Below are 19,204 nucleotides of genomic sequence, written 5' to 3' on the forward strand. Positions count from 1 at the left end.
AACAGCAGGATAAAGAAGCATGTGTCAGGGAATGGACAAACAGATGAAGAGGAAGGTACGCCATCAATTAAGAAAATGAGAGTGACAATAAGGCTCAACGTTAGTAAGTGATGTGGGAGGGGCGGAGCCTGTAATCCCACTGTAACGTTTGGCAAAAGTTTTTTCGCGACCTCTGAATACAGTCTTGTCAACCTAAAAAAGCACCTCATTTCTTTCATTCCTTCAGTTCGTCTCCAGACCCCTTGTTCATCTTAGACTGCCAACTGAAGTAAATTTGCCTGAAAACTATTGTAAGAATTGGAGGAGTATAATGCAGAAAAGCTGCTCCATAAATTAAGTTCCAGATCCAAATTAATTTTCTTTAGATTTGTATCTCAATGTTACTATGAAAAACACAACTGAGGTCCCACTTTTAAAACATAGTCTACTTCTCGTTTTCTTCCAGAATCTTCCAGAACAAACAGTACTTAATGATAGGTAAAATGTGTATACTGTTATGTCTCAACTTTGCCACCATTTTCATCCCTACCCTACATCACAAACTTATTCCACTGCAGGGCTGGCGTAATTTTCAGATTTCAATTGAAATTCGTGAGAAGTTAGACACAGAAAAGAAACACCCAACGTGGCTGGATGTTGAAGTGACCTCTACAGTGGAACTGTAGAAACTTTCAAAGTAGCAGGGAAAGCAGGGGCTTAGGAAAAGCATCAGGACAGTACCTTCAACAGAATAAAAATAGGCGGTGGCCAAGTGAGTCAAATGTTTGTGTGGGGGTGGGGTGGGTTAGAGGAGGGATTGCAGGGCTACAATGTCCGAGATCCCTCTTTCAATCATGTGATGATGCTTCATCCCCTCCCTTTAATCCAGAGCGAGGCCGTCTTAGTACGGCAGCACCATCCTGGTCCCTTCAAGACCAATACAGACACAGATACTCCCCACCTCATCCTTCCTGAGGCTCTTATGATAAAATAACACGAAACCACAAACAACAAAGGTGAGTTTCAGTTTGAAACTAACCTTGCACCCTTTATCAACACTTTGCACCAGTTGATGCCACTTTCACCACTGTAGGTAGCGCATGCCAGGATCCACAGTGGTAGATGTCTCAAAGCTGCCAAAAAGTGTCTACTGCAAGGTTAGGGAAAAAGAGATTATCTAGTGTTTCTGGGATGTGGTGTCCCAAGCAGACATCCAGTGTGACCGTTTGCAAATCAGTGCAAGCATCCTTTCATTCCAAAAAGCAAATTGCATCCAGTGAAAACAGTACCTAGTAGCCGGTCTTGTCTGGCCGAGTAGCCAAACTGAATAAATGTCACCTTCGCACTGGAAGTGCTGAGAAAATAACTCCCTGCCGGCCATAACTTTGGCAACAGCACTTTAAAGGGTCGAGCCACGAAGGTTATGGTTGTAAAACGCTGTTGCATTCATATCGTTTACAGCACCTTATAACAATATAATAATAAAACAGTTAATTGACTGTGCACTCCCTTTACAAGCACAAAACATAGTAAAAGCATTTTGTCCATGCCATTGAAAACAAGGCACATGCCTTGTCAAATAGACACTGTATAGAAACACATGGAGCATGCAGAAATTGTACTACCAAGCAGAGGAAAGAGCCAAAGTAATAATAACTATGCTATCTATGAAAAACACTTCTGTTGTTTTTAGGGGCGAGGGCAAAGCACTCCGTCCCCTGTTGCAATGTCTCTTTGGGCTTCTAACCACGCCCATGTCACGGCAGTCACTTTCATTGGTTCATGGGCTTGCCTTTTAAAATCTGCTTGCTTTTATTAGTGAAAGGCTCGCCTACGTCATGCCTTTTCCGATGTTTAGCCCTCCTCGAGTGCATCAACCAACTACTGAAAACATACGAGGCTCAATGTTTTCCATCTGGTTTCTGGGCTACTTTTTCTCTTTATTTTGCAGCGTGATCTCGCTGGGCATAAGTCGAGCGCTTTGCATGACATCGAACCTGTTACATAGGTAATTGCACTTTTGCCAATTACTTGGAGAATTGCACTTTTGTCAGTTACATGTATAATTGCACTTTTGCCAATAGTTTTTACTGCAAGCTAACTTTTTGTTTCCCTTTGTGTGTCTGCTTTGTGTTGATGGCAGCCGTTGGCTCGATTATGTGAAAGTTTTACTTTTCAGTTTATATGGCAAGAAAAGTTCGGTTAGTTATGTGAAACTGTTTTACTTTTCATTTTCAATTTATGTGACAAGAAAAGTCCGGTTAGGAGTTTGCAATGCTAATAGCTCTAACTCGAGCAAACACAAGACCCATTGCATTGCAAATGCTTGTTTAATATGGAAAAGAAATAGCATTCAGATGTTGCTTTCTATAGTCGTGACAAAATCTTGCCACTTGTTTATTTTTCACATTTCTGGCAGATATGATTTAGACAATAAGGTGTTAAAGGTTGAAGCCTTTGCAGTTCCTGTGGGGAATGGGGCTCCCCAGGCTACTTGTCCTGGGCAGTGATTAATTTGAGCCGGAGGTTTCTGGTGCTCAACAACGGCGCTTAAATGTCAAGGTGGCGCTATCCGCCTATTTTAGAGATGAGCACAGTTAACTATTAATTCAGTATACATTAAAAATGACTATTACCTGCCACCAAAGCCATTCTTATAGTTTGGGGCCTGGAATATTCTGATTTGTCACACTTGTAGTAGTCTAATGGTTAGTAGTTGGTTTATTACTATCTTTGGCAGCAGGGGAAATGTGTGATGTAAACTGCAGTGGCCTCCTAACGGGAGCCCTGACTTTTTTTTTGTTTTTTTACAAATTAAGCACTGGTCCTGGGGAGTCCTAAGTATGCTTTGAAAGTTTGCGATCACCATAAGCAGTGCCTTTGTTAACGTCCTGGTGCTGTGCGGCATAGGTAGAAAGTCCCCACTCCCCAAATCATACATGGGGAAAGTGCACTTGAAAATTCAGCAGAGTGTTACACAGAAAATGGGACTTTTTTTCATAATACCTATCAAAATACACCACTGCTCTGTCTCTTTCTCCCGAGCAGCTCTGATGTCTATAGAGGGGAACAGATGAGCAACTATAAATCAAAAGCCAATTTCGAAGTGCAATCAAAAGAGAACCAGTGTCATTGCCTACCAGACATATATCATTCCCTAGACGTACTCCATTGGGATTCCTCACTAATTCCAGGCCTTTGTGGGCCTCCTTGAAAGGGGGAGTCTCACAAAGGTGGAAGCAATGGGGAGAAGCACAACAGGGACACCTAGCCTGCCAGTTGCCTGTGACTTCCAGTTCCTGCTTTTCCAGACTGATACAGTGATACCGCAGCTGTCAGGGTTTTTCTGTTGGGGTTTTCCCAATTGGGTTTCCCACTCACAGTTCGTCCAGCCAACAGAAGCCCCGCCCACTCCAGGACCTACTTAATGCGGGCTGCAGCTCGACCCCGCAGCAGACACTCGCTCCGGGCACGCCACTGCCTGCGCCCAGAGACACCACCCCTGGCCTTCCCTCCCCCCAAAGATACACCATTGCCGAACTCTACACCCTTGACCCCAGACACTGCAACAAACACTGGAACCGCGCCGACCCATGCTCCACATTAGGACCCTTTACCCGCACCCACTGCCATTTCACCTGTCACAGCACGCACAGCAGTCCACCGACCATCCCCACCCCGAACACACCACAGACACCACTTGAACAAAAACACCAAATGGCATGCGCCCTCCTCAACACACACTCATTATGCAAGCATTCCACCAAATTATGGGACCTTATCGCCACCCTTGCACCCAACATCATCTTCCTCACTGAGACCTGGCTCAACCCCATATCCACGCTGACATTACCACACCGATCCCGACAGATATAAAATCACTCACCAGAACCGTACCAGCAAGCTGGGAGGAGGAACAGCCATCATCCACAAAGAGACAGTACAATGCACCACAACCACTGACAATACCACCATCCCCATGGAACATCTCAACTTCAAGCTCCACATGGATGACAAAAAAGCCATCAGAGGCACCCTCACATGCCGACCCCCAGGCCTGCCCTCCAGCTTCTGCAACACCATCTCAGACTTCATTGCACCCCTATTCTTAGACTCCAAGGACAACATCTTCCTCAGCAACCTAAATTTCCACATCAACGACCCCAACGACAACAACACTGCATACCTCCTCGACAATATGAGCAGCCTCGGATTGATCCAGATCGTCCATGACCCTACACACACCGCAGGACACACGTAGGACCCCATTTTCACCTCCACTAACAATGTCAAATACAGCCATGTTGCAGAACTCACATGGACTGATCACTCCATCATCCACCTCAGCATCTTGAGCCCCTGCATCTCCACCCCCAAGATGACCAGTGCCCCCCCACAGGACGGTGGAACAAAATCTCAGAGATCAGCTGGGCAGATGCCCTCAACACCTCCAATTCAGCTACTGCCACCAACCTTGAACAGGGAGTGAAAAACTTCAACGTCTGGATCACCAATTGTGGCAACAGTATCGTCCCCATCAAAAGCAACCTCCAAAGAAAATCCTCCAAAAAGGCCAGCTGCTACACCAAAGAACTCAGAACAGCAAAAGAAGACAGAAAACAACTGGAGAGGAGATTGCGCGCCGGCAAGGACACCTCCTACAAAGCAGCCTTCTAGACCTCCCTCAACCTGTACCACACTGCCTGCTGAGGGCAACAAAGAAGACAGCTCTTGCCACATGCATCAAAACCAGCACCAACAAAACTAAGGAACTTTTCGACATCATTAAGGAATTCTTCAACCCGGCTGCCAGCGAAAACAACATCACACGTTCACAGGAGCTGTGACAACCATGCCCACTTCTTCCATGACAAGATCGCAACCATATGCAGAAACTTCAAACCTCAAACCACACCTATGGACTTCCTCGACAGATACATCACCACCATATTCGACATGAACCACATACTGACCACCTGGAACATCCTCTCCACCCAGGACATCACCTCCATCATGAAATCAATCCACTCAGGTGGGAGCTCCTACAAACCCATGCCCACACTACATCTTCAACCTTGAAAACTAAAGGGTTGACTAGGAACTCACCAACCTGTTCAACACCTCTATCAACATCGCAACATTTCCCGACACCTGAAAACATGCCGAAGTCAGACCACTACTCAGAAAACCCTCCACTGACCCCAGCGAACCCTAAAAGTACTGGCCAATCTCCTTGCTCCCATTCCCAGCGCAGATACTGGAAAAGATCATCATCAAGCAACTCAAGACATACCCGGAGCAGAACCAACTACCTGATGCCTCCCAATCCGGCATCCGCAGCAACCACAGCATCAAAACTGCCTTGATCGCAGCCACCAAAGACATCCGAACCCTCCTTGACTGAGGACAAACAGCAGCTTTGATCCTCCTCGTCCTCTCTGCAGCCTTTGACACAGTATCCCACCACATGCTGATTGTAAGATTCCACCACATTGGCATCCAAGAGGATATTCTCAGATGTATCAACCCCTTCCTCACTGGAAGAACCTAGAAGATCTACCTTCCACCTTTCATCTCTGAACCCAAGGAAATTACCTTTGGTGCCCCCAGGCCTCATCCCTCAGCCCCACGCTCTTCAACGCATATATGACCCCGATGGCCAACATAGTAGGATCCCACGGTTTCCACATAATTTCTTACGCAGATGACACCCTACTCACTCACTCACCTACGACCCCTCCAACACCATAATCAGCTTCCACAGGTACATGACAAGCATCGCTGATTGGATGAAAAACAGCTGCCTGCACCTGAACACAGACAAGATGGAAGTACCGATCTTTGGCAACAGCAGCAACACATGGAACGACTCCTGGTGGCCATCATACCTAGGACCCACGCCCGCTCTCTCCGACCACACCAGAAACCCCGGAATCATCATTGACAACAAGCTCACAATGAAATCACAGGTCAACACCGTTTCCTCTGCCTGCTTCCTCACTTTGCACATGCTACGTAAGATCTCCCTCAATACACGAGACGCACCATGACACAGGCCCTCATCACCTGCTGACTGGAATACGGCACTACCCTCTACATAGGAATCGCAGCACACCTCCTACAGATACTTCAGACCATACAGAATGTTGCAGCCAGACTCATTGTTGGCCCTCCCCGACCAACCAACATCACGTCCCACCTCAGGCAACTCCACTGGCTCCCCGTACAGAAGAGATGCCAATTCAAGCTGTTGACCCACACACACAAGGCTGTACACAAACAAGGACCTGCGTACATGAACCACCGCCTGAACTTCCACCAATTGTTGAGACGACTATGCTCGGCCTCCCTTTCACTTGCCCATGCTCCCCGCATCTACTGAAGCAAAAGTGGAGGACACTCCTTCTCTCACGTCGCAGCAAAATCCTGGAACAACCTCCTGACACACGTCCATACCATCACCTCACTTCAGGAATTCTAAATGGCCCTAAAGACCTGGCTGTTCGAATAAGACCTCAGGGACCTGCAAGCGCCTGGATACCCTATTGGGTGGTTAGCTACGCTTTAGAAAATCATGATTGAGTGATTGATTGATTCATTCATTGATTGAACAGGGAAGGGGTAGGTAGAGCATAATGCAGAAAATAAATACAGACAGTTTCAAAACATATATACTGTAATGAAGTTTTTCAAAATAACCAAATAGTACTTGGAAACAAGCACAGGAAGCAGAGATGCCAGCCAATCAAGAGGCAATATAGAGGCAATGCTCCATGGAAGGAATAAACACAAGATTAAGAGGCTGGGACAAGAATAGGAAGTCAGCAAATGAGACTGACTGGAAAGCCAACCAATGATAAACAATGGGTGGGCTCCAAGCCCCTCTATGTTCATAGTAAGCCACACTACATCTTGCAACAGACAGCCCATGCTCTGTCTAGTAGGCTTAACCTAAAAAGTATGTGAGTATCACAAGAACTAATAGGATGCAGTAGTGCCTTACAGATATAAAAACAAATCCATCAAGCAGTGTTTTGCCAAACATTTGCTTAAAAACTCAAGTTTTTGTCCTCATTTACAGTTATCATGTAGAATCGCAAGCCCTTGTGTTCCCGAAATAGACCTAAATCTGATTATAAAGAAGTAAATAATTCCCTGTGATTCACTAATAACCATAATATTGTTATAATGAAGCAATAGAATTTCTAGATGGTTGCTGATTGGCATGGCTTGGAGTAAAAGTACTATTTAATCAAGTCTTCTCAATTCCTTAAAGACCGTAGTAGAGTAATGTCAAAGCTGGAGGTAGTGAGGCCAAAATGCATGGCTGGTACTAGAGTGCATCCAAAGCTCCAAAAATGTATGCACCATGTCTATGACCTAGCAATTAAATTTTCACAAAAGGAGATAGAATTAGTTAATACCTGATCACTTTCCAGTGGTCCAAGCATCTGAGTGCTGTGCATGACATCCTCAAAGACAGCATCTGTTATTACCTCATTCTGTTGTGTTCCCTTCTAAATCTGTATATTTGTGTTGAGGTCATTGGGAAATTGCTTTACAGATGGATCCCACATATAAGCAAGATCTCTGTAAGGTCTGTATCCAGCGACTTTACTGTTCTCACCTTCTACAGATGTTAGGAGGGCACTTGAGCAGTTGTTGTGCCTGGCTTGATACAATTTTCTGCTAAAAACCAGACATAGCACATACCCATAAGGATGATACCAATGACTAGTGGATGAATCTCTTGATTCCACAATAGTCAGGCCACCTCTGCGCTCATCATGAACCCAATGGCCCTAATGCCAGATAGAAGGGGCATTTTCTTTATCTCTAAAGTTTGTATGAATACATACCCTGATGTTCCCTCCAAGATAAAGGAACCTTATCAAACACACCAAAAAGATGTATCATGCTCAAATGGAAGCTTGCAGGGACTTACAGATATTCTCTACTCCAGTACCAAAATAGTCCTGGTCTAGACCACTGAGTGTGGAAGGAAGCAGAGTCCTCTGGAGTGACATATTAAGACATCAGTAAAGTTTCTTTAAAGGCGATGTGATGAACCAATTTGCATCCTACAAAGCGCCATTTTACATAGAGTAACTAGGGTAATGTTTGCTTCCTCTGCAAACAGAGAAAAGATTATGAAGTTCTTGGAAAGTAAGTATACCAAAAGGAAAAGTGAATAGTAAATCCACGATTCAACATGGGGCGACAAGATAAGCAGCAAAATGTACAAACCAAATGGCCAGAGCTTCAGTAATGTGAAGTAAAGCATGGTAACTGAGCTGCTTAGTTGCGAATTTGTGCAGAATCGAACGTCTCTGGTGCAGTGTCGCTGTGACAATCAGCTCCTCATTTTATTGTTCTCGAAGACCCAGAATGTTTTCTTGTGCAGGAGACCCCTGTTACGCATTTCCTAACAAGTGCTCTACAATTATTAAGTGTGTGTTTTTCACGAAGAGAGTGTAAGATGGTAGAAGGTTGGACGAGGGTCTTCTACCCCAAATGGTATTCCTTTTGACAAGTGTGGCTACGGCTCCAGTGACCAAGCCAGGACACGACTAATGGTTTGCCTGACTGGGCTTCAGCCACGAAGACCCCTAGTGAACTGGCCTAACAATGCTGGTGTCACACCCAGCATTTTACTACTATACCTTCCTTGTAGTGTAGGAATACATACTATCATGTTTTATGTGCTCAATACTCAGGTTGGATTATGAGACTCACATCTGTTGGGGATCCTACGAGGGCCCAACATTTTCACCTATCAGGTGGTATGGTGGTGTAATGATATGCAAGGATCCAAGTGACCTAGGGTCATATGTACCAACGCATTTTCCCATAGACACGGAATGGGTAAAACCCTTTGATACATCTGGCCCTAAGTCTAACATGCAGTCACCATCATGTGGTTGGAGGAGATCTGTAGCTCAATGATGGGGGCTATCCATGATGAACTACAGTACGCCGTACATACATGGGGGGGGATGAAGGACGTACGTTTCTACATATGCAGTCAAGCACAAATGTAACATGGGGTACCCTGACATTTCTGACACTATGTACTTTCTGCAGCCTAGGGTTGTCAATGTTGTGCTTCACTACAATGTGATGCCATGTAGAAGTACATCCTCCTGTGCAAGGGTAAAGCATTTTCCTTTTGTAGTATTTGCTATAACAGCTGTGTTTTACTGTGGGGATTGGAAGTATCTAAGGTATTAGATCAAAGAATGGAGTGCTCTGCTGTAGAGACGAGTTATTTGTCGGTTCCTTCTGCTTCTCTAAACGCCCAGGCTGTCATACTGTCCTTATTTTACCAAGATGGATTCAGATCACACTATTTTTGCTTTTGCTTTTACTTGCCGGAAGTTTGGGCCCTTTGTTCCTTCCTGCTTTGCTATCCTACATGTATTTTTGTCAGCTATTACTGTGTTTTCATGCCATGCCTGATTCAAAAGATATTCTGCTCGGTTGACTGCTGCAGGAGTTCACGGGAGTCTTGTTGCAACAGCAGAAAATACACCAGACCTCTATGCTAAGTGGGAAGCACGGACTGTTTCTTCTTTGCTTGTAGGGAACACCCACAATAGGGTCAAGGACACTTTACAATGATAAGGAGGTATGACACCAACATTTGGTTTCAAAGACCCTCTACATTAAATGAGGAGGTATGACACCAATAATAGGGTCAAAGACCCTCTGTGTTTATGAGGAGTTGTTTTCCTTAGCTACCTGAGATTTTAGACATTGTAGGGTGAGACTTTGGCAACTCCTGGTCATGCTCAGCGTAAGAGGACTGAGGACCAAAAGAGCAAGCGTTACCATATGAAACACACAACCTCTCCTTTGTGAAGGATACCCCAGAAACCATACCAAAATATGAGATAGCAAAATAAAAAGATTCTTGATACCAATGTTTACATTTTGTTGTGCGTTACAAAAAAATAACATACTACAGCCTTTCCATTCACACTTCTGGACCACAGCAAGACTGCCATCTAATTCACTTTACTCTTCTGCCTCTGACTGCAAAGTGAGAGGAGTTTATAAGCTCCACTCCCATGTTAAAAAACATAAGCAGCAGAAGACATAGCCTGGCATATGACCTCTGTCTTTTAAGCAGCAAATGTGACACGATAAGTACAGAATTTAAAGGTGTTTTTAGTTACTACATGGACTTTCACGACCCACCATAGATTGGCTCACGACCCACAATTTGGGAAACACTGCCTTATAGCATAGGCCATGGATTGGTTCATAGTGCCCATTCCTATGGGCTGCTCCTATGCTGCTGCTGTTGTACCTTAGGCAGTGGTTCCCATACTGTTTAGAACCATGACCCTTTTCTTCAGAACAACAAACCTTTGCAACCCGCCTCCCTATATGGACATGAGGTGGGGCAATTTTTTAAGGTAACTAAAACATTGTGTGGTAGCACATTGTCATTTATAGACAGCACATGTTCCATTGAAATAACACTAAATGTCCACCGACATACAATTTTACTGATAAAACCATATATCACACAAATAATAATATATGGAAATTGGGTTCCTGTGAATATTTATCATTTGTGCATCAACAAGTAGGCGTCTTGATGTTTTTTAATCCTACTAAATTCTGCATTCAGACCGCTGGATACATGCAGTTCATTTACAGGTATTTATATTGTGTTGTATATTGCAGAAAACAACATCCTACATTGTCAAATAATTCACATTAAAAATGCCTTTCACTTTGCAGTCAGAGAAAGAAAGAAAGGTAAACATGAATCCCCATGTTAAAAGAATAATGTAGCCTGGCATTTTACCTGTCTCTGAATCATTAACAACTGTGACCAAGTTAAACACAAAATTTAAATGTGTCTTTATTTATTGCTCAGCCTTTCACGACCCAACAAAAATCAACTTGTGACCATCCACGTTTTGGGAAACACTGCTTTAGAGTATATACAGCAAACCTGAAGAGTAGCATCCTTCCCCTAAGGACAGTTTCCTATGGACCATTCAGTGCTGTTTAAACTGTATAAGAAAGGACCACTTAATGGTAGGTATCTGCATGACTGGCCACATCTATTTTCATAGTTTCTGCTGGAAGGATTCAGCACATTGCTGCTGCCTGCACCAGAGCGTGGTCCCGGCTTGATGCAACGACCACTGTTTTCAACGTAGGCCTCAGCTTTTCGTAGCAGTGCGTCAGAAGAACAACAGCTGCATGAGTTTTGAGCAATGCATCACTGAAGTCTGTGATTCACTGCTCTGACTCCAACACAGCACCTGCTTCATCATGGTGAGATCGACGCATAGTGACTTGACTTCCAATGCATCACTGACACATCGTACCTGGGTGCTATTTACTTCATCGACACCACACCACAGTAAGGAACCGATGCTTCGTGCCACAAACAATGCGTCACCTCCCCTGTGGCAGTAAGGAATGGACACATCACCTCCCTGCCTAGCAGTAAGGAACCGATGCATCACTGGCTCTTTTGACGCATCACCTCCCCTTCAACCTGCATCATCTTTGTTTTTGATGCATCTAAGGTACTTTGACTTGGTCAAGCGCTTCATTGATTTCAAGGAACTACAATTGCATTTAATCTTTTAAAAGTGATATCTTTGCTTGTGTATATTGGATTTGTGTAGTTTTGGTCTTTTTTTACTCAGATAATTATTGGCTATTTTTCTAAACTGATGTGGAGTACTTCTGTGGTGTTTTCACTGTGTCACTTTTTGTGTGTTCACTACTTTACACATTGCCTCTGAGATAAGCCAGACTGCTCGTGCCAAGCTACCGAGGGTGTGTGCATGGGTTATCTTTGCTGTGTGACTCCCTTACCCTGACTAGAGTGACGATCCTTACTGGGACAGGGTGCAAACCACTGCCAACTAGAGTCCATAATTTTAACAATAGGTTTCTATGAGCATCGAATAAAGAAAATAAGTATGTCTTAAGGTGGCCCCTGGGCACGATTATCACAGCTGAAAAAAGTGTAAGCTATAGTAAGTTTCAAACTTCTGTCTTAGAGTCTCTTTGGGGGAAGTGCTATTATTTTATTCCCCACAAAACAATAACACGTTGCACCCCACACATCATCCCACCGACAAAGGAGAAAAATCGAATCTTTCTTTTGGCAGTCTGGCGCCCCCAACCCTGCAGTGCCTTAGGCAGCTGCTTAGAATCGCCTTGCCTCACCACTGGCACATCCTTCTCTCGGGCACTAGTAGATATTGTGAGGGCACAATCTGACAAACGTTTAACCTTCCGGAATTCTCCTCTCGTTAGATGCATACTGTTTGGGAAAAAAAGCCAGCGTCTGTCTGCTTGAGACATACCACTGTCGTGGGAGGACGAGTGGGCGGAGGTGGGGTGTGGGGTAGGAGGAACTACTATCATGCTATCAGAAGTTGCCACAACACTGCCCGCAAATATTTTCTGAGTCAGTACTGTGACATCATTCAACCACAGCAGAAAAGCCCAAGTGTCCAGCTGATGCCTTCCCTGTTTTTTCAGCATGTGGAAATGGGGTGTGTTTGAACTGTTCCCTCCTAAAGGGACATACTGTCCTATCAAGATGCTGTCTTCCCGTCTCTTCGCGATGCAATTATTGACGTGTTTGCTAAGGTCGTCTGCACCTGTGAGGGCACACTGACTTCCCATCTCCTGCCAAGCTTTTTAATTAACATTTTCATCTTAAATCAGTTTAATACTGCGTAAGTCCGAATGGTGACCCCATAAGTGGCGTATAGTAAAATGATGGGGTCGTTCAGCAGAATGTGAAGAGTAGCCCCTCTGTCTCCCAGGTTTGCATTGCCTTGGTGCGGACGGGTCCCCCAGTAGGTGCGGAGGCGGTGATTGGGAGGGGGCTAGCGTTGGGGGGCTCCGTCGCATGGGCTTCAGCGGCTCGCGTTACACGTACTAACTATCTCAGTATATTAGTTTCTCTTCATCGCAAAGCCCGTGCAGCACCAAGTGGTAGGCTGTGATAAGGGGGGACTCAACAATGGAATGTGAGATTGCAAGTTGCAAATGACTCTGTGGCTCAAAATGTCAGCAATGCCACAGCTCCTGCAGTGCTGTGCAAAGAAAGCTGAAGACAAGCGCGTGGCGCAGATTTCCTTGCAATTCACAAGGAAATGTATGAACGTTTTGTGACCAGTTATGGGAGTTATAAAGGTTAGAGTGATTAAACACTGACAATGTCAGTTGGTAATTGTTTGCATAGTGTAGGCTGTCTGTAAAGGACAGTCTGAACAACAACGCAACGTTTGAAACAAAAAAAAACACTGAAATTGACCAGCTATTATTATCACTAGTAACTATAACTTATGCTCTATTGTAACAATAACTCGAGTCACTGCCGTGCACAGTCTTAACATCAAATATGGTGCAATGATGTTAACAAGGATGTCATAGCGTGAAATTAGCAGTGCATGGCTAGGGCTCGAGTTAAAGTTACCATACATAAAGCCATCCCTTACCCCTCACTGCCTTTGGCCATGTGTGGTGGGGGATTGGAGGCAGGGCCTGGCCTGTGCCAAACCAGCACAGATAAGCAACCTCACACTGTGCACGGCCTTTGGTAGTGTGCGGTGTGGAATTGGCTGCAAGACCTGGCCTGTGGCCAGGACCTGCTTTCAACTCCTCCTCCTACAAGCAGCCAACCCTGCTATGCACGACATTTGGCACTGTGAAGTGTCAGGTTGGGGCAGGGCCAACACCCTTTGGGCAGCCAACTCCCTGCCAGGGATTTCCCTCCATTTTCTGTGTGCCCTTGCCCCCAAGCCACTATGGCCCCCCTGGGTCCTCATACCCCAGGGCCTTTTTTTTTTTTTTTAGGAGGGGTGTGCAACCCCCTCCCCAAGCTACTATTGGAACCCCATTCAACTGAGCCAAAAAATATATTATGGGGGGAGTGAGCGCGGCACCCCTCCCCCAGCTTGTAGAAGCCCGTCAGCCCTATCCAAAGGAACCAAAAACATTTATTTTAAAGAAGGGGGCATGTGGTCCCACTCCCTGAGTCCAAATGGGTCCTAGAACCCCATCCCCCAGGGCCAAAGAGTAATAATAGGGGAGGGGGACACGTAGCCCTCCTTAAGCTTTTCACAGGACTCTTGGACCCCATCCTCTGGGACCTCTTTCAATCTAAGTGGGTGCCCTGGTGCCCACTTGGGGCACCCACAAAACATATTGTTGTAAGCCGGTGGGAGGAGCCGGGATTGCTCCAGCCGAGTGGGAGCAGCTATTTCTGCTTGCTTCTGTCATGCGGGAGCAATCATAGTTTCCCTATCTGCAAGAGTGCGGGCAGAAAAACAGAAGTGAAAGTGGGGTTCCTCGTGACTTGTATGGCTCAGGGATAGTTGCCCCGTACCACCGCCCTTTAATTAGTGTTTGGCGCTGGAGGCTGCTGTCCCTGGGGTCCATCTGGACTTGAGGAGGGAGGCCTTGCACTCACTTTCCTCAAACTAATGTGTTTTGACCTGGGGATGGGGTTCTTTAAGGTCCCTACAGGTTTGGGGAGTGTGGGCATAGCACCGTCCTTATCTATTAATACGTTTGGCCCTGGGGGATGGTGTCCTCTGGACATCTTAAGTCTTGGGGAGGTGGTCCACGTGTCCCACTCACCTTTAATTATCATTTGGCCCCAAGTGATGGGGTCCCCAGGGCCCATCTATACTTTTGCATAGAGGGCTGCATGCCCCCCCCATGTATATATGCAGATACAACCTCGTAGGAGTCTCAAAAGAGTCCAGCAGGACATGGAAATTCGTTCCGTGAGTCCTGCAATGCCTGCCAGCAACATCTTTCTTCATGTTGCAGGGAGCCAATCAGTGCATTGCTCTTGCAGGAGCACGATGTTCCAAGGGTAAAAAACCTCTGGGGCCAATCATAAGGCTCTATCTTTTAAAACTAAGTTTGTGAGACTCCCTCAAACCCAACCGTCCAGATATACAATTTTTTTTGTCTCTTAATGTCTCAAAAACTACTGAACTCATTTACCTAAAATCATGATAAACTCACTTTCTAGACAAAGATCTAGCTTCCTACCAAATTTTAAGTAATTCTGTTCAGCAATTTTTGCGCTATCACTGTTAAAAAAGTCTTTGGAGAATGCATTTGAATTTTGTGTTTTGGGACCTCCCTTTTTTCCTTGGTTCACTCTTGATGGATCACTTTCCATGCACAAACTAGGCAAAAAGTAGAATTTTTGTGGAAAGGTTTTGTGAAGATCAGTCAAGTGCCAAAGTTATTAGCAAAACAAAAAAGGCATTTCCCATGGAAACATGAACCTAACTACAACTACTACTGGGGTACTTGTGAGTTATGATATAAAAATAATTCATGAACAAAACCAGCATTGGAAAGAGAACTGCCAACACCTATTGGCTTCTTTTTTTATATCAACGCTTTTCCCTTTAAAGAACGCTTTTCCCTTTAAAGAATACGGTTTACAATACAAGCACCATGGGAATGCCAATGCAGGTATTGAATACTGCAATGCATTGCATGCTTCCATCTCTCCAGTCAAACCAAGCCAATATGAGTCAAAGAAGGAAGGCTAGCGCAAGCACACCGATAAGGCAGGATTTCTGGCAATCCTTGCAATCAGTCGCTTTGCACAGCACTTGATCAATACAACTGGCACAGCGCAAGAATTAGCCAGGATGCATAGCAGAAGCTGCACAGACATAACGCAGCAGGAACACCTGGTTAATGGTGCATGTGGTGTAATGTCTTTAGTTTTTGCTGATTTTGTAGTTCTTCATGAGAACATTTTTAACCATGTTGTAATTTCCGTTTTTCAATAGATTGTTTTACAAAAGCTGAACCACAAACTGGATAAGAGGTGAAAATGAAATGTTACTTGCACCCACGTATGCCACTTGATGTCAAGGAGCAAGTGAATTTACCCCTGCTACCCTAATAATTTTTGTGAAGTGACAACACTGGACCTTTGGCACTGGTGTACTTTTTTTTAACTCAGGACCCCTATAGCAGTTTGAAAGGAGTTATTTGTCTAGTACCTGAGGAGGACTAGGGTATCTAGACACACTTGAGGCCTAGAAGGAAGTTGTGGAATCTGGATTGACTTGGAATTACAAGTACAGTGGGACAAGTAAATAGATAGTTTGTCAGATCTGCTCAGAAAGCTGAAATTGGAAAGACGAATTAGAAAGTTGCAAGGTGGCCACATTGTAGTTGTGTCACTTTAACTGATGGAGAATATTTTTATGTGCCTCTAGCTAAGCCAGGTCATTCACCAGAAAACCTCGATATTTTCATGAGATAGTTTACTCTACTCGGATCTTGGTAATCTTTGCAGATTCAATCCCTGTAAACTCCTCCAAATAGAGTGAACTAAGCTCCAGAAATATTCAAAGTACGCACAGGAGATTTTTCAGTGTGAACACAGTATGTCAGTTACATGACCCTTGCTCTACTAACCTATTGCGCCTGAAGTAGATAGAAACTCTGATAAAACACTGGGACTTTTCCTAAGCCGGTATCCAACACCAATCAAGGTAGTGTAGAATGTTGTGGAGTGGCAAATTAAAACTGGGTCGCTTTGCCTATATTGGGCTTTTCTTAGCCTTCATTGTGGTGTTTCCTATAGTTGACTTGATAGTCTGCGAGTCCACTCGATATGCAATTTACTGCTAATTTCCTGCTGCAAATGCAAGGATCTCCTGACTAGATGGTGCATCCAATGTGTACCACCAGCCTCAGAGAAGGTGGTTATTGCCCCTCAACCTAGACTATGGAGAGAGACACATTTGACGGTTGCTAATTGTTTATGGTATGCTTTGTGTGTGGTGTTTTCTACCTATAAGGGGAGACTTAAAAGCCATGGACATTTTAAATTGTGTGCTATGGAGAACACTTTGCTTGTTACACAAAATGTGGTGCCTCTTAAAGTTAAGTTTGTATAAAGTGAATCTGACCTACTGCATACTGCTGTCACTGGAGCCTGCAGCTCAGAAACTGTTGGAAATCCAGATGTGGTGAGGAGATCAAATCTACATCCTGTCGGGTCTGCAGCATCTGCCAAGCAGTACCCTCCACTCCACTTACTGAGCATCTATCAGAAACGGGGAAACCTGTCCTGTAGTGTCTGAACTGTCGTTCCCCATAATTCTCAAACCCTTATCATTGAGGCCCCCCTCCCCTAAAGGAAAATCCCACAAAAATCCTGTAAAGATTCCTTGTGCTTTGGTTAGGGATTAGTTTAAATTTGAAAGAAAAGTGAACTTTGGGTGTCCCAGGCTTCTGCTAGTGGCTCCAACAACCAGAGTGTCTTTCAGCACTCTCTGCTTCAGGTGCGCTATCAAATGGAGAGCCAAGAGATCTCAGAAAGGCTAAGCTCAAATAGAAACAAAAGAAATCCTTTGACCACCATGTCTAGTTGTTTTTCAAAATCTCTTATTTGTTTAGCCACAAAAATCACCAAATAGTTCTTTACCTGAATTATGAATAGAGACCCAAAAATTCAGGGGCAATCTTTGAGGGGCGTAGAGAACCAAATGTATAACATACCTCTAATTACCATAATACAGCTGGTGAGGGCCGTCCCCGTTAGGCCCTCTAACCCCTAGCTATAGCCTAAGTTGGATTTAAGGGTCTATAATATGGAAGAGGGACTTTAATGAGCTGTAAGGCCTAAGATGGAAGAGCTGTATTCAGGGCCAATGGATTTTGTAGCCGCCTCATTTTCCACATAATTATGGATTTAGTGCATAATCCATCAGCTGCTTGATAAATTGGCAAATTTTAGCAAAAAATTGTTTCAAACACACACTAATTAAATATTATTAGAAACTCAGCAACAAGTGTGGCTGTTCAGTGAAAGGTTCTCACAAAGGTTAACTGGTCACATTTCAATTCCTTCTTGATGTGTTTAGGTGTTAAACTGGTAATAACGGGGTAAAACCTTTGCCCATGCAATGATGTAATGCTATCACAAAATGTGTTGGATTAAGCTCAACTATACCACATAATTTAATCCAACTCACCTGCATAATATTATCCATCCTTGCTAAGAAATTCCGGTGGTCCTAGCTGTAGTGTCTTGCATGATTTAGAACAGAACCTTTATGGCTCCCCGCTAACTCTGTATCAGCGTGACGTAAGTGCTAGAATAGAATGTAATTAAAACTTGGTTTAGAATGTTAGAGTTCTCAGGTACACACAGAGGTATAAGGACGTGTGATTTACTGCTCTGTGTGTGGCCTATTCATTGGCAGGTACGACGCTAGGAAGACACTATGGGCCTCATTACGACTTCGGCGGTCTTACTAAAAGACCGCCGAAGCCACGGGCGCCACTATACTGCCAGTGCTGGTGGTATATGTGGCTCCCTATTATGACTTTTCTGCTGGGCCAGCGGATGGAAACAGGGTTTCCGTCCGTTGGCCCAGCAGAAAAGTCACATCAACATTGCAGCCAGCTCATAATAGGGCCGGCGGCAATTTTGATGTGCAGCGGGTGAAGCAGCACCCGTCGTGCATTTCACTGCCCGAAATTCGGGCAGTGAAATGTGCGAAGGGGCTGTGTCTGGGGGCCCCTGCACTGCCCATCCCAAGTGCATGGGCAGTGCAGGGGCCCCCAGGGGCACCCCGAGTCCCCCTTACCGCCAGCCTTACACCGCCATGGACAGGCTGGCGATCGGGAACTCATAATCCGAAGCTTGGCGGTCAGTTGGAAGGGCCGGCGGTGAGGCAGTGGCTAATACGCCGCGGTCATAATTCACTGTCGGTACACCGCCAGCATGTTGGCGGTTTTACCGCCAGTGTACCGCCGGCCGCCAGGGCCGTAATGAGGCCCTATATCTGGTGACCAGATAGGGGATAAGAAGCCCAAAGAAGAAAGTGTTGTCCTTGAGAGTTTGCCGTGGTGCATGCAAACTGCTTGTGCATGCCATGTGAGCCTTCCTAGAAGTGCTGAGTCTATGGTTGGCGTGTGTGGAGTCAAAGCACAACTCCAGCCGGTTTGAAGTGTGTGAATGAAAAGAGACCTTCACTGAAAAGTCTACGCATCGTTAGTCAGGATGTTACGACCAAGATCATACAAAAAGGTATTGTGCTGCCACGCAAAATAAAGGTATTTATTGTACGGAGCGTTAATCCTGAAAGCAGACACAACCATGCCTATAAAGCATACAGTAGATAAAGACAATCATAAGTTGTCATATGTTGCTACGAATAGTAGTGCTTGC

The 19,204-nt window shown here is 44.9% G+C and overlaps 1 protein-coding gene across 3 annotated transcripts in view; it reads right to left on the reverse strand.

Annotated features, from left to right (window-relative positions):
- Positions 1 to 19,204, reverse strand: part of GPR84 (G protein-coupled receptor 84) — a 60,609-nt gene that overhangs the window by 12,739 nt on the left and 28,666 nt on the right. The window contains exon 2 of one of the 3 annotated variants that reach the window (XM_069231017.1): positions 18,003 to 18,122. The exons of the other annotated variants lie outside the window; for them this stretch is intronic. The gene's annotated coding sequence lies outside the window, so the exon portion shown is untranslated. The remainder of the gene's footprint in view (positions 1 to 18,002; positions 18,123 to 19,204) is intronic. 3 annotated transcript variants of the gene reach the window in all.

Source organism: Pleurodeles waltl, chromosome 4_2 (assembly GCF_031143425.1).
Source record: "Pleurodeles waltl isolate 20211129_DDA chromosome 4_2, aPleWal1.hap1.20221129, whole genome shotgun sequence".
Classification (NCBI taxonomy): Eukaryota; Metazoa; Chordata; class Amphibia; order Caudata; family Salamandridae; genus Pleurodeles; species Pleurodeles waltl.